At 39.6% G+C, this 25,594-nt stretch overlaps 1 protein-coding gene and 1 pseudogene across 1 annotated transcript in view; both read left to right on the top strand.

Moving 5' to 3' along the window:
* The first annotated feature begins 287 nt into the window (after positions 1 to 287).
* Positions 288 to 25,594, top strand: part of NEXMIF (neurite extension and migration factor) — a 149,383-nt gene continuing 124,076 nt past the window's right edge. The window contains exon 1 of the mRNA XM_035028774.1: positions 288 to 408. The gene's annotated coding sequence lies outside the window, so the exon portion shown is untranslated. The remainder of the gene's footprint in view (positions 409 to 25,594) is intronic.
* LOC118026099 lies at positions 6,390 to 6,591 on the top strand (annotated as a pseudogene).

Here is a 25,594-nt window from a genome sequence, read left to right as displayed (position 1 = left end):
GCAGCCACCGCACTGAGAGGGCTCCAGCGCCGCGCGCGCAGCCCGCTGCTGAGGTAGCCCGGCCCGAGCGTGCGGTGGTGCACCCGAAGCACGGAGCCCGGGAGCAGCCCATGGTCACTGCGGCGCTGAGTTTCAGGGCCAGAGCCCGACAGCTCTGACTCCATCTAGCACCGCGGCGGCGGCGGCGCCTGAGGGACACAGGCGCGTCCACCTGGCGGGCCTGGCGCATGGAGCTGAGGCAGAGGCGGCGGCGGCGGCGGCAGCAGTAGCAGCGGCGGCGGCGGCGGCGGCGGCAGCTCAAGCAGCTGCGGCGACGGCGGCAGCCCAGCCTTGACTGCGACCGCGCTAGTTCCAGCGCCCGCTGCCTGAGCCCGCCAGCGACTTGCGCCTCCTGAGTCGGCCTGGGAGGTGAGTACGAGCGTTACCAACCAGCTCCCTGGCCTTCTCGCAGGCTCCCCGGCTGGCTCGAGGTGGCAAGGGGTGGAACGAATTGAGGGAAGCCAAGCTCAAAGAGGAGGAAGGGAAAACGGAAGGGAGGACCTCTGTGTGAGAATGGCGTGCATTTGTGTGTCTGTGTACGAGGGAGCGAGGCGGTAAGGGCGAGAGATCTCGGCTAGCCCTGACAGGCACTGCAATCTAGGAAAGGCCTCTGCTTGCGCTGGGAGAAGGGGGAGGGGAAGCGAGCGGGCCGGAGCCTTGGCGCTCACACGCACACAGCCGGGCATCGAAGACAGCAGTGTGCCGCCTCCTTTCGGGCTGGTGCCGGAGAGATCCTGGCCAGGGAACTGGCACCAACACCGCACGCTTCCGCGCGAGCGGGAAAACCCACGCGGCGGCCGCGACTGGGAGCCAGGGCCAAAGCGGCAAAGGTGCGAAGTACGGTCGTCAGCGCCCCCTACGCGCTTGGGGCTGCCCTGCCAACCAAGGAGCGCTCCCCAGCACACGCCACCCGACCGAGGGCCGCGGTAGGGTGTGTGTCGGGGGCCCCAGCGAGCCTCGCCCAGCTTGTCACCTTCGCGGAAATTGGCCCTCGGCCCCTTCCCGCTTTCGGTGGCCATCGAATTGACACTTTCCTGCGTGGCTTCTGGCGCTTCGCTCTGCCGCGCCCCGCTGCACACGTCCGCTGGGGTCTCGCACACCCGGTGGGGCTGGGAGGCCGCGAGCCGGTGTGGGGAGCGGGGCCCGCTCCGGGAAAGTATGGAAAACGCGCCGCTGAGTTGGCGCCGTTCTGCTGAGGAATCCAGTGGTTTCAGCATGACTGCTTCTCTGTCTGATTCGTGAGGGACCGAATCACCCGCGCAAGGTTTCCTGTCTTTTTCGAAGTTAAAAAAAAAAAAAAAAAAAAAAAAAAAAATTGGCATCTCCATTTCAACATCGGCACACTTGATTTTTGTCGAGCTTCTGGTTGCATTTTGGAATCAGTGGGTTTTATATTTTGCTTTTGGGTTTTGGCTCCCAGCATATTGTTGAATTCTGTGCACAGCAGTGTACTTAGCTATGTGGCCTTTTCCTAACGTTCCATTTTCTAGACTCTTATCTGAAGAGACGTGATTTGTGTGTAGGGCTGCTAGAGCTGTTTTTAAAAAGCATCGAAAGCATGTCAACCAGTGATTTAAATATCTCCTCGGTTGTTTTTGGCGGAGGAGCAGAGTGTGCTGATAGTTCCTGAAATATTTTGCTTGGTGAGAAAAGGTGTTCCAATAGTCTTCTCTGCACTACAGAGACCATTCGGGTTTCAGGGGATGAATCTCCCTTACATCTTTTACACATAGGGTGCCATAATCAAACATTTTATTTACAGCAGTGATGTTCTCGTGGCTGAGGAGAATTTACACTTATTTAAAATACATTTTTAGAAGGGAACAGAAAAGCCCTAAGTAACTGTCATTTTACATATTAACTGGGAAACTGGATAATCAAATAAAACTGGCTGAGTGTCTGAAACTATCCCAGTGAAATATGTGGCTGTGAATATAATTAACCATCTGTCTAGTGAGCAATTTAAATTTGGGCTGGTACATTTTTATTACAGTGTCTAATTTCTGGAAGACTTGTACATTTTACCCAGCAGTAACAACAAAAACGTATTTGCTTACTAGGTCAAAGATTTAATTGTGTGGTGGTGGGATTTCCCTTCCTCCCCGCCCGCCCCCATCTTTCCTAGTCCTCACACCTTGACCTGGGAGATCAAAATGAGCCTCTTGTTTTTGCAAATGGCATATTTGCAATAGAAGAACTCAAACTGGTAGCTAGTGATTAGACATTTTTGTTTCTCAGAAATACCTTCCAATTGCATGCATTTGAGTTGAACAAAATATAATTTTTTGTGTACATGTGTTCAGATGGAGTAGGGTGATTCAACAAAATTCAAGACTTGAAATTTGACTCCATTTACTTTCTTTTATCTTAATTATCCACCTAGCTCTTCCCTAGCTGTCCCAACCACCTTTCCACACTCCACAAACACACACTCACGCACACACAAAATCATATCCTTTTGTCCTTATAACCAGTTTCTTAGGTTAACAGTATTCAGATCTGTGATTTTATCAGTATGTTGAGAAACTGCTTTTTTTTTTTTTGAAATCAAGAGTGTAAAATACAATACCATGAAAGGACATTGTACATATTTTTAAATTTTTCCCTATTATGTGATTTTAACCAGAAATTTGTTACTAGGAAAAAAAGGAATAGATTTTGGGTGGAGATGGAATGGCCCTAGAAGATTAAATTTAAAATAGCTGTTGTTAACATAACAGAACAGAACAGAATAAAAATGAACCACTGATTGATTGTGCAGTGGACTAGAAAAAGTCATTTAAAGGAAAATACTTTTAAAACAAATATTTGGCTAAATAATAGCTTTGATTAATGGGTAACAATTATGTAAGCACATGGTATAATTTGACATATGTCAAGTTTGTTAAATAAATCAACCTGTTCAGTGAATAAATCTTTGATGCATCAATGCTTTTTAAAACACACAGGCACACACACACACACACACACACAAACCTATAACACCCTGTTGCCAAAGTCAAACAAGTGCAGAACACTGTCACTTTCTCTCTGTTTCACTGCCTCTTTTCTCCATTTTTATTTTTTTCACAATCCTCTGATTACCTGTAAACTACCCAGTAAGCAGAGAGAACTAAAGATATGGTGGCGTTGCCTGTGTTTAGGAGTGGGAGAAAAGAGATGAGGAAAGTGATTAAGTGCTGGATTTTAAACACTCAAAGATGTGCTCATCTGACAAAATCACCATGGAGGTCCTGGTTTCACCAAAGTATTTGCTTAACCAAGAGGCACTAGCCTAACCCAAAAAGCATTCATTGATTGCAGTTTCTCTGTTCCTAAGTCCAGTTCTAGTGAATACTTTTTTCCCCCTCCAAATACCTTAGTAAAGGGAGAGAAGGAGATTCTAACTGGCCTTTGATTGTCACATTATCTTTAAACTTATTTATCTGGTGACACATACGTGGTGTAAGTGTTCCTGCTTGTAGCAACCAAAAAGAGAGAAGAACCAAGGATGATAGGGAAGGGAAATGATATAATAAGGAGTAGGTCATCTGGCTACCCAGCTTTTCCGCTAAGATTTCAGTGACAATAGCCAGACCTCCAGTATCTTTTAAGTCTTCTTTAACATATGAAAATCCCTTTAGAAACTTCCTTTATCTCTATTAAGTTGATCTCCCTCAACTTAAAAGTTTATAATCAATCACTCCTCACAATCACAGTGCAGCTCTTTCTGCCCACAGGTCTTGCCCCCACGTTTTAATACAAACACCTATTTGCACAGAAAAAAACCAAAACAAAACAAAACAAGATTTCAGGTTTGGATATTTTAATTTTTTTTTATTTTTCCTTTTACCTCCAATGAAAAATTTGTCCATCAACTAGCTCCCTCATTAACAGTTTCTCCACCAGAAAGCACCCTTTCAAACCCAAGGTCATAGGGTTGGACATAAAGGACTTGCCATGCTCTTTGTGCCACTTTTCCAGGGCTGCTTGAAAACAAAACAAAGGGCACTGGATGAGACTGCATCATCACTTGGGCCTACCTTTAACTTCAGATCTTTTCTCTCACCAAGAAAATTTCATTTTAGGCAGAAATCACCATTCCTTTCTTCTTAAGCAACACTAGCCTTCTGCAACAGTAAGCACATCACAACCTTGGGGAGATCTGGTCTGGGATGGGGTCAGCCTGGAGGATGGAGGGTGGTGGGGAGAAGCTGCCTTATACTGATGGTAGGGCCTTTCCTGGGCCAACTATAGGTAAGGGATGAGGATGCTCTTTGTCTCTCTTCCCTTCAGTCCTTCATTTCCCTTGGTGATTTGCAGGCCTCTGCTAGGGAATGTGCTCTTTTTGGTCTCTTTTTCTGTTGATAAGCACTATGACCTGATGTCTTTCCCTCCCTTGTTCTCTGGTAGAAAAAGGACTGAAATCTTCAGGACCAACTATTATGCATATAATTTTTATTTTTCTAAAAAGCATTTTAATAGGTCATTGTATCCATTCCCAACAAAATGATTTTGATATAAACAATTATCTACTATTTTCTCAAACACTCCCAAACCTTATTTAAAAAGTTACATCTTTCTCCCTTAGGAGCCCCTTTCAAGTATTACACAACTAGCCTAAGCAAGGAGCTACTCCTAATATTTAACCTGAGGGGGTTTAGAGATTAGAGACCAAGATTATACCGTGGGCCTGACTGCTAGAGTAATGCCAAGCCATCCTCCATTGAGAAAAGGCAAAGAGATAGATTTTCTTTGGGGCAAGTTAAACCATTTCCTCTATGGAGGTCTGTAAGCGGTGTGGCCATATGTTATGGTTTAAACCTCTTGTCCCAGCATACTTACTTCACCCTCAAAGGCGTCCCAGTTTGGACAAAAAATTCTGTGGTCATCCTAACTATAAGGCATCTTTAAATCAAACAAAGAGGTGCTATCTGCATGCTGGAGCAGGGCTATTCTTATTTTCATGAAAGACTGGTGATAGGTAATAAGCTTAAAGCATACCAGAAGGCATTTGGGTTTAGAAAGATCATCTTTACCATGGCTGTTTTAAAACAAAAGAAAGTTGTACAAACAGAAGTGTGAATTCATCTTTTTAGAATATGTTTTGAGAAATGCACAAGGAATTATCTCTCTGTCCCAAATAGTTTGCATGTGGTCTTGCCAAATGTAAATATATAAATTATATCTATATTTATATGTATATATCTATATGTAGCTATTACATATATTTCCATTTGCTTTTTCTGTAATGGTGAAGATGACCTTTTAAACTACTTTCCAGTTCTAAGTATCTATGATTGGACTTCACTGATCTAGGGCAGGGGTCAAAAGGAACTATGGTCCACAGGCCAAATCTGGCCCACTATGGAAAAAGAATAATGCAAACAGGAAGAAAATGTGAAGCTATTTAGAGTTGCTTTTGCAAATGTTTTCAAGTGTCTCCTTCGTAATTGAGCTTTACTTAGGCCAGTGTTAAAATGGGTCCACATTTCCTGAACATGTACTTATCAGCTGATAGTTAGGGTTTCAGAGATTGTTCAGAACCTGGTGGAGTGGCTGGGTGATGACCCCAAAAGTAAAATCCACATGTGAATTTGTTTGTTTAAGTCCAAACGTTAATAGTGATCTTTTCTTTCCTGCCTGTTGCAGTAACCTAAATTTTGTGGTGCTACTAAATTCTTTCTGGCCTCCTTTCCAATATTTGCCATGTTATTCCAAGCATGCATGTGATTTATTAACCCAGAGACCAGGTCTCAGTAACTTGCTTGAACAGAGACCTTCTGTCTCTTTAGTTACTAAATAACTGGAACACATTCTGAAGACATGCTTTACTGAGTAAGGGAGTAGGAAAAGTGGGCCATCACCACCTAGCTTAGTGGTTCCTAACCCTTATTTTTGGCATGAACTCCTGTGAAAATTCGATGAATGCCAAGGAAACTGTCTACAGAAAAGTGCACATTTACATATATGACACTTGCATACATTTTTAGGAAGTCCAACCATACATTCTGATTTAAAAACCTCTGCACTAGCCTTTGCTCAGTTGTTACAAGAATTCCTGTTGCATGGCTTTCATGGTCATGGTAGCTTGAAATGGAAGCCATGAAAATGATTCTTTCAAGAAAGCCCCTTATTAATATACTTCTGGTCCACTGCTCTCTTACAAGCATTTTTCTGATTAACCTGCACAAGTATTTTTATTATGAAAAAGGATCACTTAGCACTCACTTTGACTGACTATTCTCACCAAAAACAAGTCAAGGATAGTATCCCTAAATCCTTGATTTGTCAACTTTCAAATTCTTAAGAATGCCTGTTCAACACTCACTCTTCATAAATTCATTATTAATATATGAAATATATTCCATAGCTTTGCGCAGTGACAGTATCGTAGCCAATGAGGTTTATCTGAGGCACGATTATTGCTAATTGAAATATATTCCATAAAACCTCATGCATGTTTGCCTGCCCGCATCTCTCTTTCATCTACCTCTTTTTATATTTTATCTTAGCCAATGGCCTTGACCAAAATAGGGAACTTTTGCTAGCATCGATTGAGAGAGGAAGGTGGTATCCAGATATCTTCATGAGGACCCCTGGTACTCATGGACATTTTGGATTATTAGCCATCCTGGTGATCTAACATGATATATTAAAAGCAAAGCTCCTTAAGCTCTGCAAACAAGAACATATGCCATATCTGTGTCTTACAGTTGGGGTGGTAGGAATCGGTGGTATCCCTATCCATGAATAACTGTTTATCGCTTGTCTCTGCTTTTTATCTTAGCAGTCTGGAGTATGGCAGAGTATGAGGGCTAATAGAATCCTAAATTTGGAAAGGTCATTAATCATTATATCTACTTTAATTAGCAAACATTTATTGAGCACCTACTATATGCTAAGCACTGAGATACTGGGGACAGAAAAGAATAAAACAGATTCTCTTGTCTTATAGGAAATTAGCTTTGTTCCTAGCTAGATCTTTTTATCATCTGTAATAATTTACCCCAGCCTTTTTCTAATTCGATGCATTTTTCTATTGTTTCTATATTCTCCCCACTAAAAAATAAGTGTAGATGCCCTGTTTTTTTTTTTTTTAAGATTTTTATTTATTTATCTGACAGAGAGAGCACAAGCAGGCGGAGCCCCAGGCAAAGGGAGAGGGAGAAGAAGATTCCCTGCTGAGCAGGACCCCAAAGCAGGGCTCGATCCCAGGACCCTGGGATCATGACCTGAGCCGAAGGCAGACACTTAACCGACTGAGCCACCCAGGCACCCCCCCTTTTTTTAATATATTTTTTTATTTATTTAAGATGCTCTGTTTTAACACAACAGAAAAGCTCATTGCAAACAGGTATCTGTAACTGAGACAAGATTTTCAGCCTTCATGGCACAAATGCTTCTGTTCTCATTTCTGCATTGACTTAGGAGGCCCCATTTAATAAAGAGTAACATGTTTCTTTTCCCTGCAATTCTGAGGCAAGATTTCTATCATTGCTATCACTGGTAATGTGGAATTGCAAATAGCATTAGCCATGATGTATTAACCACTGAGTTAAGACTATAGTACAGAGTTACTGACTTTTGAATAATGAATTGAATGTACTCTGCAAAAAGCCAGCTGTCCATCTTTGAGTGATTTAGTTTTTAACCACTAGTTGGTGATTGTATTAGTTTGCCATGGCTGCTGTAACAAATTATCAAAAACATTTGTTGTTGTTTATAAACAACATTAATTTATTTTCCCACAGTTCTAGAGGTCAGCAATCTGAAATAGGTCTCACTGGGCTAAAGTCAAGGTGTGGGCAGGGCTGCATTTTTTTCTGGAGGCTCTAGGAGAGATTCTCTTTCCTTGCCTTTTCCAGCTTCTAGAGTTTGCCCACATTTCTTGGCTCAAGGACGCCCTCCATCCTCAAAGTCAGCAATGGTAGATTAATTCCTTATATTGCATTCCTTCAATCTTGCTTTCGTTGTCTCATGTCCTTCTCTGACTCTCACTCTTCTGTCTCCCTCTTCCACTTTTAAAGACCTCTGTGCTACATCAAGTCTACCTGGATAGATAATACAGAATAATTTCCTCATCTCAAGATTGGTTGATTTGCAACCATAATTTCATCTGCAACCATAATGCCCCTCCTGATACATAATTTAACATATTCACAGGTTCTTGAAGTAGGATGTGGACTACTTTAAAGGGTCATTACTCTGCTTACCACACTGACTTGATTTTTTTTCTTTATCTTTTGAAATAATTGTAGATTCACAGTATGTTGTAAGGACAGAGATGTCTTATATACCCTTCACCCGGTGTCCCCAAATGTTACATCTTACATATATATATATATATATATATATATATATATATATATGATCAAAAGCATGAACTCGACATTGGAACAATGGGTGTGTTTAGTTCTGTGTCATTTTATCACATGTGTAGATTTGTATAACCACTACTACAATCAAGATAAAGTACTCTTCCATCACCACAAAAGATCTTTCTTATGCTATTCCTTTATTTTCTTTATAGTCACACTTACTCCCCTCACTCCCACTATCCCTAACTCCTGGCAATCATTAATCTTTTTTTATATCTATAATTTTGTCATTTCAAAAATATTATATAAATGGAGTCATGGAGTATGTTACCTTTTCAGGTTGACTTTTTTATTCAGCATGCTTCTCTTGAGATCTATCCAAGTTGTTTTATGTATAAACAGTACATTCTTTTTTACTATTGAACAGTATTCCGTAGTATGAATGTATCACAGTTTGTTTAACACTTACCTGTTGAGGAACATTTTGGTTGTCTCCAGTTTTTGGCTCTTACAAATAAAGCTGTACAGGTTAGTGTACAAGTTTTCATGTAAGCATAAATTTTCATTTCTCTGGAGAAAATGCCAGAGTGTGGTTGCTGTATCATATGGTAAGTGCATGTTTAGTTTTTAAGAAACTGCAAAACTATCTTCCGGAGTGCCTGCACATAACTTATCACAATCTACTAGTATCAACATTTTACCTGTTTGAGTAAACTTAAACTTTTATCCTCCCTTATTTATAATATTGTTGAATTAAGTATATCCTCTACATATATTTAGAACCCATCAGACAGTGTTACAATTTTTGTTTCAACTATCAAACATAACTGAGAAAACTCAACAGGAGAAGCAAAGTCAATTGTATTTACTCTTACTTTTGTTTTTTCTGTTGTTCTTCCTTCCTTCCTGAGGTTCTGCAATTCCTTCTTTTATATTTCTTTCCATTTAGAGAACTTTCTTTTGCCGTTCTTTTAGTGCAGGTTTGTTGGCAAACAATTTTCTTTCATCTGAGAATTTCTTAATTTCCCCTTTATTCTTGAAGGATGTTTTCACAAGATATAGGATTCTGAGTTAACAGTTCTTTTCTTTCATCACTTGAAAAAAGGTTGTGCCACTGCCTTCTGCCCTCCATGGGTTCTGATGAGAAATCATTCAAATTGTTTTCTTCCCCTGTAGTTAAGGCATCATTGCTCTCTCACTGCTTTCAAGATTTTTTTTTCCATGTCTTTAGAGTTTTCAGAACTTTGACTATGATGTGTTTGGCATGGATTTCTTTGGGTTCATCCAGTTTGTAATACTCTCAGCTTGAATCTGTAGGTATGTATCTTATGCCAGATTTGGGAAGTTTTCAGCCATTATTCCTTTGAATACCTTTTCTGTCTTGCCTTCTCATATTTTATTGTTCCAGACCTCCTCTAATGACAGGAAAGTTAGATATTTTTAATAGTCTCATAGGTCCCTGAGGCCCTTTTCATTTTTTTCAGTCTATTTTTCTCTGTTCTTCAGATGAATAATTTCTATTATTCTATCTTCAAGTTGGCTGATTCTTTCCACAGTCCTCTCCATTCTGCTATAGAACCCATCTGTTGAGATTTTTTTAAGTTTCAGTTATTGTATCTTTCATTTCTAAAATTTCCACTTGGTTCTTCCATGTGTCTTCTATTTCTTTGCTGAAACTATTATTTTTTTGTTTCAAGAGTGTAATTGATTATTGAAACATTTTTATCATGACTGCTTTAAAATATTTGTGAAATAATTCTAACATCTCTGTCATCTTGGCAGAGATGAATACTAGGGAGATATGGGCAACAGGGAACTCACCTGGATAGTATGGACCCAGCAGAGTTGGTAGAAACTATATCATAGTATTAACTGAATTTTTTCCTCTTGACTCTTGTAAGAGAAGTGGAGTGACATGCTGCAGATTCCTGTACTACTCTGTTTGGTTAAAGAGATAATCTCCCCTATTGGGGAGAAGTTAGTTTGTTTATTCATAACAACACACACTCCATCTCCATGACTGAAATAACGATTGAGGAAATATTAACAGAAAGGAGTAGGTTATGAAAAGGGTATTTATTCTTTTTTTTTTTTTTTAGAATCTAGGGTTTATCTGGCATCTTTGTGGCCCCAATGTTCAGATCCCTGAAGCTTCCAGCATCTCAGCCAGGTGGGAAGCATTTGTGAAAGAACTCTGTCCTTCACAGAGCTCCATGTTAACTTCTTGGCACTTTTTGTCCAAGGCTCAGAGAATCAGTTGACCCTTTTACACAGCTTCTTTGTGTACTGGCATAACTGTTGCTTTCTGAAATCTCTCTTTCCTTTGACTTGTAGGGGTTTCCTCAATGTAGATTCAGTGTTTTTGATCTCCCCTTGGGGCAGTTCAGTAACATTTTCCTTACTGGCTCTCTGTATTTGTGTGTGCTTGTTTTTATGGACTGCCTATCTACTGTACCTCTTGGCAAAGAAAGAAGTATACCCACTGTTTACTGAGTTACATTGCCTTTTCCTATAGCAAATGTTATATGTGCAAAGCTGTAGCCTTGACATGTTAAGATGTTTCATAAATGACACAGTCAAATCCATTTGGCTAAATAGGTGAAAGGAAGGGGAATTGTGCCAGGTTACAGTGAGTTTTACTGATTTATGTGGTTTGACTTAAAGCTAAACAAAAACACATATGCATCTGAAGAGGAAGCAGTTTGAAATTTGTGTGGTAAAGAGAAAGATAGGCATGCTTTATAACCCAAAGCCAAAGTGTTGGTTGTTAAACCCAAGGCTATGGCTTACCTAGATCCTTTCATGTGTGTGTGGGGGGGAAGAGGTGAATATGCCTGGTCTCTTACTCAAAGATGTGGAGATGATATGATGGGAAAAACCAAAATTCCAATTTGTCACTTTGTCTCTCAAGAAGGCTCCAAATATGCTATTTAATTCTGAAGACAGTGGTCACCAGTTAAGCAGAGTGGCCAAAGGGTCAGGATACTGCTATACAGATCTGGGAAGAGAACTTAGAATCAGCCTTCCTTGCCATTGATCTCACTCTTTTCCTATAAGCCACTGTTTTGTTTTGTTTTTTTTGGTCCTATTTCAACAGTTCTTTGGTAGCTACACATTTCTATATATTTAGCACCTGAATAAATGGAAAGTCAGACTTGTTTATTGTTCAGTTAAGGTGGTGATGTCATGATATTACTGATCCCAATGATTCATGATTCATCAAGGCCAAGTTACTTCTAGCCAACCACTGAAAGATGCTAAAGAACAGGTAGGTGGACTAATCTCTCTCTTTTGATTTTCACCTCTACCATTCTACCCTCAGGTATGACTTTGATATCTTCCAACATGGAGTCCCATTGACTAATGGAAGCCTTAAGTGGATATGGCTAATGTCAGGAATGAGGGTCCTTTATTTTTTGAAAGTTCAGTTTATTAAACTGAAAAGTCTACAGGACTGCCTCAGGTATCCAGGGCATATACTAGACAAAAGCAGCCTCAAATTACTCTTTTTTCTTTAGAGAGAGAGAGAACAAGCGGGATGAGGGGCAGAGGGAGAAGCAGGCTCCCTCTCACTGAGCCTGGTGCGGGGCTCAATTCCGGGATTCCAGGATCATGAGCTGAGCCGAAGGCAGATGCTTAACCAACTGAGCCACCCAGGCGTCCCATCTTTTAAATGAAAAGCCATTTGGCATAATAGGTACTGAAAGGAAAAGTGTGATCCTACCTCTTTATTTTACCCTCTGTCCTTTTGGACTTCTTCAGCTTTTTTCTGATCTCTGTGGTTCTGACCCCACTCCCAGTAACCCTCTAGGAGGCCCTTGGTAATGAACTTCTCCCTGCTCCATGTCATCTACTTATGGCACTGAAATGCTGTTTGTCACGAGATGTAAGGTATCACTGGTCATCTGGGCCCAGAGGAGGGTGCAGGGAAGATCAGCTATTTCTAGACCATCGGGTAGAAGGAGTGCTCAAGCAGCTGAGACAATTTGAGGTGGGAGAGGCTGCAGTGAACAATAGGGCAGAGAGCTGCTGTCTTGTTGCTGAGATGGCCAGCTGAAAGAGACAACTGTGTGCTTAGTAGACCTGAGGAAGTGAAAATTCAGACTGATGTGTCTTCATTCAAGAGACTAAGTTATGTTAGGGGAGTATAGGCACTAATACTGCCAATAATAACACCTTATAATTCTATAGCCCTTCTCTTCTAAAGAATTTAAAAGTCTCCAATGTTTTATTTCATTTGTCCTCAGAAACAACCTCATGAACTTAGGGAAGATAAATATTGAAGACCGTGTATGACAAGTTACTTCTCCTCCCTGGGCCTCAGAGTTTTTAAACTGAATTGAAGGCTTGGTGGAGGGTTGATCTCTAAGGGCTTTTCCCACAGTAAGAGTTTCTATGATGGTAACATTTGCAGGTGGGGGAATTGAGTCTCAGATACTTTACATTGAGTTGCTCAAAGTCACAGTATAAATAAGGGACAGAGTGATCATTACAGGCCAGGCCCTGATCCCTTCCCTTAGAATGCCCTATCAGTGGGCACCTGGGTGGCTCAGTTGTTAAGCGTCTGCCTTCGGCTCAGGTCATGATCCCAGGGTCCTGGGATCGAGCCCCGCATCGGGCTCCCTGCTCAGTGGGGAGCCTGCTTCTCCCTCTCCCACTCCCCCTGCTTGTGTTCCCTCTCTCACTGTGTCTCTCTCTGTCAAATACATAAATAAAATCTTTTAAAAATAAATAAATAAATAAATAAAAGAATGCCCTATCACTGGTCTTTTTGAACAGTGAGGTACGGAGGATTCTGGTTTCTGAACACATGAAGCCTGTACTTATCCATTCCATTTAACACTCTCCTACCTAACCACCTTACCAAATTTCCCCCTCACTTATCCCAGCAGAGTCTTTAACCTTCCCCTTGATGTTGCCTGGGATCCATAGCTTGTTTGACTGCAGCTCCTTTCCTGGCATATTGTGTGGCTGGATGCATGCAAGGTCATTGCCACCCTTAGAGAGCAAAGTCTGGAGCCAGCACTTAAGTTACATCAGCTGAGAGAGGTTATGGCTCTTGGATGTGGCAGATGGCCAGGGGAAGAGCCATTTAAAAACATCATATTGTTAAGTGCCCACAAAAAGCAAGGAGGGTTTGGGGGAAAGGGCTGACAAAAGGGGCCATGGGGGAAATCAAGAGATAGTGAGTTGATAAAAACAAATGGATTCAATCATTGATCAGTATGCAGCAAAGAGCCAAGATGACTGAGATTTCTTCAGAGTTGGGGGATAAAATGGCATTTCTAACTGTGACAGGGATTAGGTTGGGGGAGGCCAGTAGGGGAATAAGGAAAGCTTTATCTTCAGCATGTTCAGCTTTTATAGTAAGACATTTAGTTTAAGAAATGTTGTGAGCTGAGTACTACGAGGCAATAAATTCAGAGAGCCACATTCCCCATATGATTCCTGGAAATCAGTAGGAATTTGGCTTAAGAAGGGATGGCAGAAGGTGATTTGTGGTGTTGTAACAGTCGCCTTGGAAGCTGAGATGGAAAATTTGTCCCTGAAAGGCTAAGCGGTTGGAGGAGACTCACTGGAAGTTTCTGTCCAGAGAAAATCATTGAAACACAGTGGGGTTTTAAATATATGGTAGAGGATGGAGGCTGGAACACTCAGGGGTTCCCATCTTGTAATAGGTCCACTTGTTAAGTCTTTGGCTTATGATCTAAAATGGGAATTTGTTAGTTACTTTTGGGCAAAAAGTTCCTGAGGTTCCCAGGGCCTTTATCTAATCCTGGTGATACCCCTCTTTCATTTTTCTTTGTCCTGTTACTTTTTCCTCTCTTCCATTTTTCTAGTTTTGAGATTAAAATCACTTGTCATTTATCAAAACATTTCACAGATTTTGAAAAATATAGAAAAGAAATCTCATTTTTTGCTTTTAACAATGATTTATGTTTTTATTTTGAGTAATTAGAAAAATACTGAAAAACACTAAGAATCAATAATGTAACAAACACACTTGGATCTCTACTCAGAATTGACAAAATGTAACTTTTTAAAATTGTGGTAAGAACACTTAACATATCTACCCACTTAACAAATTTTTAAGTGTACAATGCGGTATTGTTAAGTAAAGCACTGTGTTATATAGCGGACCTCTAGAACTTATTCATGTTGAATAATAACTATTACTATTTTTAAGTTTCTTTTATTTTTTCACCTTCATTGAGATGTAATTGACAAATAAAATTGTAAGATTTTTTTATTCAAGTGTAATTTGACATAAAATATTATATTAGTTTCAGATGCACAACAGTGATTTAACATTTATATGCATTATAAGGTGATCATCACAATAAATCTAGGTACCATCTGTCACCATAAAAATTGTTACATATTATTAACTATATTCCTTATGCTATACATTGTATCCCCATCTCCTATTTATTTTATAACTGGACTTTTATTTTTTTTTAAGATTTTATTCATTTATTTGTCAGAGAGAGAGAGAGAGAGAGCACAAGCAGGGGGAGCGGCAGGCAGAGGGAGAAGCAGACTCCCCACTGAGCAGGGAGACCGATGGGGGACTTGATCCCAGGACCCTGGGATCATGACCTGAGCTGAAGGCAGACGCTTAAACGACTGAGCCACCCAGGCATCCCATAACTGGACTTTTATACCTTTTAATTCCTTTCCCTTATTTCACCCATCCCCACTCTCCCCTCTGGTAACCACCAGATTGTTTCTCTGTTACTATTTTTAACATCAAGTTTGCTTTAGATATTTTTTTCTAGTGGGAAAATAAAATGTTACAGACAAGTTAAATTCTGTCTCCTATTTCCAACCCCATTCCTCTCTATCCATTCCCAGAGGCAAAAATGAATTTGGTATGCATTTGGCATGTATTCTTCCATTTCATTCATATACATGTACATATGAATACATATTATATAGACTAGAATATATATTCTATATATAAATATATAGACAGAATTGTTCTGTGTGTTTTTCTTAATTTACATAAGTAATATCCTAATGTATGTGTCATTCTGCAATGTATGTCTTTTTTTCTTTTTTTAAAAAGATTTATTTGAGAGAGAGAGGTCACAAGTGCGGGGGAGGGGAAGAGGGAAAGGGAGAAGCAGACTCCCTGCTGATCAGGGAGCCTGACATGGGGCTAGATTCCAGGACCCTTAGTTCATGACCTGAGCCAAAGGCAGATGCTTGACCAACTGAGCCACCCAGGTCCCCTGTTTCTTTTTTTCATTCAACATCTTGTTTGGGTTGTATTTCATTTTCCTTTTACATTCCCTTTTCCACTCTAACAATGCCCTAGAGCCAATGACATGTACATTACTTTATCATGATAAAATAATATATAATCCGAAAATTGGAAAATTCTGTCAACTGATAGCTCTTAGGACCAGAGAACTCTAAGTCCTACTGTAGATTTTAATTTGCAAAGGCTATAGGCTACTCAGCCAGCTCAGTGATTTTGGCTATAAAACATTAAAGACCAGAATTGGAAGCGTCTCGGGCGCCTGGGTGGCTCAGTTGATTAAGCAACTGCCTTCGGCTCAGGTCATGATCCCGGAGTCCTGGGATTGAGCCCCACATCCGGCTCCCGGCTCAGCGGGGAGACTGCTTCTCCCTCTGACCCTCTCCCCTTTCATGCTGTTTCTCTCTCTCTCTCTCTTTCTCAAATAAATAAATATATAAATAAAATCTTAAAAAAAAAAGAAAAAAAAGGAATTGGAAGCCTCTCTAGGGATACCTTCTTGTCAGTCTCCTACCCCATTTTATGAGAGTAACAGAGGCCCAGAGAAGGTAAATGACTTAGCAAGGGCACACATCCACTTAATATTGTACTTGAGACTCTTGGCTCCCTGTCCTGTATGTGAAATCTTTCCATGTTCAAAAAAGGAAAAAGAGAGAGGAAAGAAATTGAAAACTATATTTTTTATTATAAAAATAATTCATTTTAATAATATGTGGGAAAAACAAAAGAATAGAAAAATAGGAAGAAATCAAGGACTGCCTATTTTAATATTTTGATCTTCTAATCTTTTTTCCTGTGTATCTTTATGTTTCTGTGGTTTTACCTATCTTGGTTTTCTTCCACTTAACATTATAATGTCATAATGCACTGTTTTCAAAAGGCAGATTTCTACATTGAAATCTTGCCAGTGAATAATTTTTAAGGCACAATTTGCTATTTAGCCATTAAAATAGCACAGGCAAGGACTTGTGTAGAAAAGGAAATGAGGATTATGGTATATTTCCCAGAAAGTTTGTTCCTGTCCTTTGACCAGATCTTATTCTTCTAAAAGACAGAACAACAAGATTGATATTTCCATGATTCCTGCTCCTGAAATATTCATTCAGAATGGTTAGTTGTGCTCAGAAATGGCTTGGGGTGTGACCAATAGATGCTCTGATAGACCCCTTCTCCTCCAAACCAAGGTTAAGAGGTGCCCTTGAGGCCCACAGGGAACCAGTTCTGGAGATGCTCAGCTCAAAGAAGCCAACCCTGAGGAAAGGACAGTGGTTGTTTTCCCTGGTCAGGGGGGTGGAATGGGGTGTGTAATTTTTCCAGAGCTGGAGCACAAAGAGGATGATAGTCTTTAAAACTTTTTCAGCATTTACTATGACAGAGAGGCATCCGTCCCTGACAAACCACACCATTTCTACGCACACACACATACACGATTAGAATTTGTTGAGTACAATTTTGGTTGCGTTTATTGTAACACATGCAAAACTTCATTCAACTATTAAGACCTGCTGGGACAGAGGTAATGGTTTATCATCCTAGACAATTTAGTGTGTTTGAAACAACGAAGCACTGAGAGATTAAGCCATGTGCTCAAGTTCGCATAGCAAAAAAGCACCATGCTGAGATTAAAAAATAAATTTAAAAAAATGAAAGCACTGGCTTTAGGGTCTTGGAAAGCCAGAACTTAGCCCACAGAAGCTCGCTGTGCTTCTGCTTTAATCAGTTTAATTCTTTGCTAGCTGGCCCTTGCTGTCTTTGATTCTCTTTACATTGGCCAAGTGTCTATTTGCAGTTGTTCAGAAGCGCCTGACAGTTTCAATTTTTCAGTTCCAGGCTCTATTCTTTTGCGCTAGGAGTCACACCAGTGGCTAGCCACATCTCTGCCCTAAGCTTACTGGGGGCTCTGTGTGTTTGTGTGTGTGTGTCTGTGTGTGTGTGTGTTCGTTTGCATGTGCATGTATGCCTGCGAATTAGTGGGGACTGTAGGATTGGGAATATTTAAGATTTTAAATTGAAATAATTTTTTAAATCCCTCTAAAAAGAACCCTCTCCCCTGCCAAAAGATTTTATTTTTAAGGACACTTATTTCTGCAGTTGACTGAGATTTAGAAATAGGCAGGATGAGGCTCAGCAAACATGCATTTCACTGGGACATAGGGTGCTCTTGTTTCCAGGCCATAGAAGCCAATGTTGGAACAAGTCCCAGCTGTGTTTACCCCCAAGATTCAAGTTTCAATTCAAGGGAGCTTCTTTCCACACCCTTTTCCCCTCCCCACAGCAAAAGCTGCTGAGCTAAAGCTGCTTTTAACAAGGAGTGGCTTTAGGCACTGAGTAGCATTTCCCCTTCAAAGTGGGCAGATAGCTTCTCTGTGGGAGTCTTAACCTGCCACACCTTTCAAAGGCTTTGGGAAATATGAAGTGGCACTTACTGCATATAGACTCCAAAGAACTTGCTTGCATGCTGACCAGCTTGGCTGTGGGAAACCTTGCAATTTTTTTGCCAATCCAAAGGCCCCCCCTAACCAGTCAGGTCTGAATGTGTGGGTGCAGGGAGCATAAGGGGACTGTAGAAAGCTTACAGATGTCCTCAGACTCAAGGAGGGTGGCAGACCAAGAAGTCCATTATTCATCTGTTTCCAGTGTCTCAGGTGAGTATATATTGCAGTCCTCACTGGAAAAGACAAGAGAAGTGATATATCTATATGTCAATATAGATATATCAATATAGATAGAGATAGAGATAGAGGGAGAGAGGTTCTGTTTCTCTGGAGAATTCTAATACAGATTTTGACCAAAAGTCCCTTTCATGACATTTGCAAAAAATCTGATCATAGATGAATCAAAGTTATAGGCCAAAAGTGTCATGAAGAAAGCCAAGAAAGCAATTGGCCTTGAATGGGGTGAGTTTTAACTCCAGTTCAAAGATTAACTTTCTATTTGGCAAAAGCTTTACTTCGTGACTCAAAAATGGAGTGGGGAGGAGCTAACTACATCAGTGGTTCCCAGCCTGAGGTCTCTGGTCATTCTAATGGACCACAAAAGTAATCATTGGGATCCTTAAGTCATTTTCAGTATTTCAAACTTTAATGAAAATAGAGCACTGAACTATCATACAGCTGCCCCAGTTATCTGTCAAGTCTGTTTTTCCCCAAATTACAACAACCAAGCACAGTAACATTGGTTATCCATGCTGATCAGAAAGTCTGACGCATATGTGTGTGTGTGCATGCGTGAACATGGAAAAGCTATTATTTAATAAATGCAGTTTTTTCAGAAGAAAAAAAACTCATAGAAGCCTTGGGCCTTATAAAAAAGATATTAGAAGGGTTTGGAAATGAATGAAAAGATTGAGAAGAACTGATCTAACTGATCTGTGGCTGAGATCCCTTGCAACTCTTTTGGGCTTCCTCATCTATTTACCTCTCTTGTCTTTTCCAGTGAGGGCTGCAATATATACTTACCTGAGACACTGGAAATAGATGAATAATGGACTTCTTGGTTTAGGAGAGCCAATTGTGTAAGTTCCAGTCCTAGGACAGGCGACCAATGTCCCAGCTTAACAGTCAGGCAGAGAGAGACCTTAATATACATTAAAGGCATACAGTGTGGTTTGGAATTGTCTTGAGATTTGAGACAGGCTCTCAATTTCTGGAAGGTGTATTTTTTTTTTTTAAAGATTTTATTTATTTATTTGAGACAAAGAGAATGAGAGAGACAGAGAGCACATGAGAGGGGGGAGGGTCAGAGGGAGAAGCAGGCTCCCTGCCGAGCAGGGAGCCTGATGCGGGACTCGATCCCGGGACTCCAGGATCATGACCTGAGCCGAAGGCAGTCGCTTAACCAACTGAGCCACCCAGGCGCCCTGGAAGGTGTATTAAAGGAGCTATCTCATTCCACTTATCTGAAGCTTAGTTGTTCATAGATACAATATACTTAAAGACTACCTACTAAGTTTAAGATACTATAGCTGGGAGGAAGGAGGTGGTAGGAGTAATAATGAGTAGGTGAGTAAAATAGCCCTCATTTCAGGGAAACTGTTTTATTAGGGGAGAAGTATGTGCACAGGACTATTTGAAGGCAACATGTAAGATAGTACATGTCTCTGGGGGTTGTAAATTGCATACATAATACTTTGTTCAGCAGGAATCCCTGGGGGAAAAAGTGTATAATGGAAAAGGAGGAAACCAGCAACTGTACCATTTCTAACTGCCTGCTAGAAGAAGACAGATGTTTTAAGTTTTGCCTCACTGGTGCTTTGTGCAGCAAATCACAACAAAATTTAGAAGCACTACCTTCCTGGCTATTGTATGTTTATCAAGTCTCACATTGACTCTTGGCCACAAAGATTCTTTGTTCTACCTCCTGATAATAACTAGATCATCTAAAACCATTTTTATCTGATACATTAATCAACTTTTCTGGATTACCTTGCCTAGATATATCCATAGACAAGCAACTACCTCCAAAGGCAGTCCATGCCAGAACACTATTCTTTTTATTTTATTTTATTATTTTAATTGTGCTAAATACACATAACATATAATTTCCCATCTTAATTATTTTTAAGTGTACAGTTGCGAAATTAAGTACATTCACATTGTTATGCAATCATAGCCACCATCCATCTCCAGAACTCTTTTCATCTTGCAAAACTAAAACTCTGTACTCATTAAATAATAACTTCCAATTTTCCAACTTTCCCCCTCCCTCAAGCCCCCAGTGCCACCATATTATTTTCTGTCTTTATGAACTTGTCTATTCTAGGTTCCTCACATAAGTGGAATCATGCAATATTTATTTGTCCTTTTGTAACTGGCTTATTTCAGTTAGCATAAAGTCCTCAAGTTTCATCTATGTTGTAGCATGTGTCAGAATTTCCTTTTTTAAGGCTGAATAATACTCTATTATATGTATATATCATATTTTATATACATATATGTATATATATATTATATGTATATATCATATTTTGTTTAACCATGCATCTGTTGATACTCACTTGCTTCCACCTTTTGGCTATTGTGAAGAATGTTTCTGTGAACAAATATTGCTTTAAGACTGCTTTGGATATATATCCAGGAGTGAAATTTATACATCATATGATAATTCTATTTTTAATTTTTTGAAAAATTGTTTTCATAGCAGCTGTACCATTTTACATTCCCACGAAGAGTTGCACAGGGGTTCCAAATTATCTATATCCTTGCCAAAATTTGTTATTTTCCTTTTTATCTAACAATAACCATCTTAATATTTGTGCAGTAGTATCTCACTGTGGTTTAAATAGCCATTTCCCTAAGGATTAGTGATATTGAGCATCTTTTCGTGTGCTTATTGGCCATTTAAAAAGTCTTTCTTAGAGAATTGTCTATTTAAGTTTTTGCTCATTTTTAAATTGGGTTATTTGGTGTTTTTTGTTACTGAGTTGTAGGAGTTCTTTATATATTTTGTATACCAATCCCTTTTCAGATATATGATTCGCAAATATTTTTTCCCATTCCGTGGAATCCTTTTTCATTTGTTTTATTTAAATTCAATTAGCCAACATATACTACATCATTAGTTTTTGATGTAGTGTTCAATAATTTATCAGTTGCCTATGACACCCAGTGCTCAGCACCCAATTACCCCAGCCCCCCGCCTAGCCCCCTCCAACAACACTCAATTTGTTTCCTATAGTTAAGAACCTCTCATGGTTTTTCTCCCTCTCTGATGACTTCTCATTCAGATTTCCCTTCCTTTCCCTATGATCCTCTGCACAGTTTCTTATGCTCCACATATGAGTGAAACCATATAATAATTCCTTTCTCTGATTGACTTATTTTGCTCAGCATAAAACCCTCCAGTTCCATCCACGTCAATGTAAATGGTAAATATTAATCCTTTCTGATGGCTGAGTAATATTCCATGTGTGTGTGTGTGTGTGTGTGTGTGTGTATACCACGTCTTTATCATCTTTACCCATTTATCTGTCGATGGACATTGGGACTCTTCCACAGTTTGGCTATTGTGGACATTGCTGCTATAAACATTGGGGTGCAGGTGCCCCATCAGATCAATACATTTGTATCTCTGGGGTAAATACCTAGTAGTGCAATTGCTGGGTGGTAGGGTAGCTCTATTTTTAACGTCTTGAGGAACCTCCATACTGTTTTCCAGAGTGGCTGTACCAGCTTGCATTCCCATCAACAGTGGAAGAGGGTTCCCCTTTCTCCACATCCTCGCCAACATCTGTTGTTTCCTGACTTGTTAATTTTAGCCAATCTGACTGGCATAAGGTGGTATCTCATTATGGTTTTGAACTGTATGGTTTTGAATTGTATTTTGAAATGCAAGTGATGTGGAGCATTTTTTTTTCATGTGTCTGTTGGCCATTTGTATATCTTCTTTGTAGGAATGTCTGTTCATGCCTTCTACCCATTTCCTGACTGGGTTATTTGTTATTTGGGTGTTGAGTTTGGTAAGTTATTCATAGATCTTGGTACTAGCCCTTTATCTGATATGCCATTTGCAAATATCTTCTCCCATTCCGTAGGTTGACTTCTAGTTTTGTTGACTGTTTCCCTTGCTGTGCAAAAGTTTTTGTCTTGATGAATCCCCAGTAGTTCATTTTTACTTTTGTTTCCCTTGCCTTTAGAGATGTGTCTAGCAAGAAGTTGCTGTAGCCAAGGTCAAAGAGGTTGCTGCCTGTGTTCTCCTCTAGGATTTTGATAGATTCCTGTCTCACATTTAAGTCTTTAATCCATTTTGAGTTTATTTTTGTGTAATAAAATGGTCCAGTTTCATTCTTCTACATGTGGCTGTTCAATTTTCCCAGCACCATTTATTGAAGAGACTGTCTTTTTTCCATTGGATAGTCTTTCCTGATTTGTCCAAGATTAGTTGCCCATAGAGTTGAGGATCCATTTCTGGGTTCCCTATTCTGTTCCATTGATCTGTGTCTGTTTTTGTGCCAGTACCATGCTGTCTTGATGATCACATCTATGTAACATAGCTTGAAGTCAGGCATTGTGATGCCCCCAGCTTTGGTTTTCTTTTTCAACATTCCTATAATTATTCAGGGTCTTTTCTGGTTCCATACAAATTTTAGGATTGTTTGTTCCAGCTGTGTGAAAAATATTGATGGTATTTTGATAGGGATTGCTTTGAAAGTGTAGATTGCTCTGGGTAGCATAGACATTTTCACAATATTTATTCCTCCAATCCAAGAGTGTGGAATGTTTTTCCCTCTCTTTGTGTCTTCCTCAATTTCTTTCACAAGCATTCTGTAGTTTTTAAAGTGCAGATTCTTTACCACTTTGGTTAGGTTTATTCATAAGTATCTTACAGTTTTTGGTACAATTATAAATGGGATCGATTTCTTAATTTCTCTTTCTTCAGTCACATTGTTAGTGTATAGAGATGCAACTAATTTCTGTGCATTGATTTTGTATCCTGCCACATTGCTGAATTGCTCTATGAGTTCTAGCAATTTTGGGATAGAGTCTTTTGGGTTTTCCACATAAATTATCATGTCATCTGCAAAGAGTGAGAGTTTGACTTCTTCTTTGCCAACTTGAATGTCATTTATTTATTTAGTTAGTTAGTTAGTTTTCTGATTGTTGAGGCTAGGACTTCTAGTTCTATGTTGAACAACAGTGGTGAGAGTGGGCATCCCTGTCGTGTTCCTGACTTTAAGGGAAAAGCTCTCAGTTTTTCCCCATTGAGAATGATATTCACTGAGGGCTTTTTGTATATGGCTTTTATGATATTGAGGTATGTTCCCTCTATGTCTACATTGTGGAGAGTTTTAATCAAGAAAGGATGCTTTATTTTGTCAAATGCTTTTTCTGTATCTATTGAGAGGATCATATGGTTCTTGTCCTTTCTTTTATTAATGTGATGTATCACATTGATTTGTGAATGTTGAACCAACCTTGCAGTCCAGGAATAAATCCCACTTTGTCATGGTGAATAATTGTTTTAATGTACTGTTGGATCCTATTGGCTAGTATCTTGGTGAGAATTTTGGCATCCATGTTCATCAGTGATACTGATCTGTAATTCTCCTTTTTGATGGGGTCTTTGGTGCTGGGACCAAGGTAATGCTGGCCTCATAAGATGAGTTTGGAAGTTTTCCTTCCATTTCAATTTTTTGAAACAGCTTCAGAAGAATAGGTATTAGTTCTTCTTTAAATGTTTGGTAGAATTCCCCTGGGAAGCCATCCAGCCCTGAACCCTTGTTTGTTGGGAGATTTTTGATTACTGCTTCAATTTCCTTGCTGGTTATGAGTCTGTTCAGCTTTTTCTATTTCTTCCTGTTTCAGTTTTGGTAATTTATAAGTTTCCGGGAACGCATCCATTTCTTCAAGATTGCCTAATTTGTTAGTATGTAGTTGCACATAATATGTTCTTAAAATTGTATTTCCTTGGTGTTGCTCGTGATCTCACCCCTTTCATTCATGATTTTATTAATTTGAGTCCTTTCTGTCCTTTTTGATAAGTGTGGCTAGGGCTTTATTGATCTTATTAATTCTTTCAAAGAACCAGCTTCTAGTTTCATTGATCTGTTCTACTGTTCTTTTGGTTTCTATTTCATTGATTTCTGCTCTGATCTTTATTATTTCTCTTCTTGTGCTTGGCTTAGGCTTTATTTGCTGTTCTTTCTCCCGTTTCTTTAGGCTTGTATATTTGAGACTTTTCTAATTTTTTTGAGAAAGGCTTGTATTGCTATGTACTTCCCTCTTAGGACTGGCTTTGCTACATCCAAAAGGTTTTGAACTGTTGTGTTTTCTTTTTTGTTTGTTTCCATGAATTTTTTACTTCTTCTTTAATTTCCTGGTTGACCCATTCATTCTTTAGTGGGGTGCTTTTTAATCTCCAAGTGTTTGAGTTCCTTCCAAATTTCCTCTTGTGATTGAGTTCAAGTTTCAAAGCACTGTGGTCTAAAAATATGCAGGGAATAATCCCATTCTTTTGGTACTGGTTGGGACCTGATTTGTGACCCAGTATGTGATCTGTTCTGGAGAATGTTTTATGTACACTGAAGAATAATGTGTATTTTGTTGCTTTAGGTTAGAATGCTCTGTATGTATCAGTGAAATCCATCTGGTCTAGTGTGTCATTCAAAGCCCTTGTTTCCTTGTTGATTTTCTGCTTAGATGATCTTTCCATTGCTGTGAGTGGGGTGTTAAAGTCCCCTCTTATTATTGTATTATTATCAATGTTTCTTTAATTTTGTTATTAATTGGTTTATATAATTGTCTGCTCCTGAGTTAGGAGCATAAATGTTTAGAATTGTTAGATTTTCTTGTTGGATAGACCCTTTAAGTATGATATAAGGTCCCTCTTCATCCCTTACTACAGTCTTTGGTTTAAAATCTAATTTGTCTGATATAAGAATTGCTACCCCAGCTTTCTTTTGATGTCCATTAGCATGATAAATATTTCTCTGCTCCCTTATTTTCAATCTGGAGGTGTCTTTGGGTTTAAAATGAGTCTCTTGTAGACAGCATATGGATGTGTCTTGCTTTTTTATCCAATCTGACACCTGTGTCTTTTGATTGAAGCATTTAGCCTATTTACATTCATTGTAACTACTGACAGATATGAATTTAGTGCCATTGTATTGCCTGTAAAGCCCCTGTTTCTGTTGATTGTCTCTGTTTCTTTCTGATCTGTGTTACTTTTGGGCTCTCTCTTCACTTACAGGATCCCCTTTAATATTTCTTGCAGGGCTGGTTTAATGACCACAGATTCTTTTAGTTTCTGTTTGTCCTGGAAGCTCTTTATCTCTCCTTCCATTCTGAATGACAGCCTTATTGGATAAAGTATTCTTGGCTGCATGTTTTTCTCATTTAGTGCCCTGAATATATCATGCCAGCCCTTTCTGGCCTGCCAGGTCTCTGTGGATAGGTCTGCTGCCAGTCTAATGTTTCTACCTTTGTAGCTTAAGGAGGTCTTGCCTCAAGCTTCTTTCAGGATCTTCTCTTTATGTCTGAAATTTGCAAGCTTT

Source organism: Mirounga leonina, unplaced genomic scaffold (assembly GCF_011800145.1).
Source record: "Mirounga leonina isolate KUSES-001 unplaced genomic scaffold, KU_Mleo_1.0 Mir_204, whole genome shotgun sequence".
In the NCBI taxonomy this organism is placed as follows: Eukaryota; Metazoa; Chordata; class Mammalia; order Carnivora; family Phocidae; genus Mirounga; species Mirounga leonina.
This window is presented reverse-complemented; position numbering and strand designations above follow the sequence as displayed.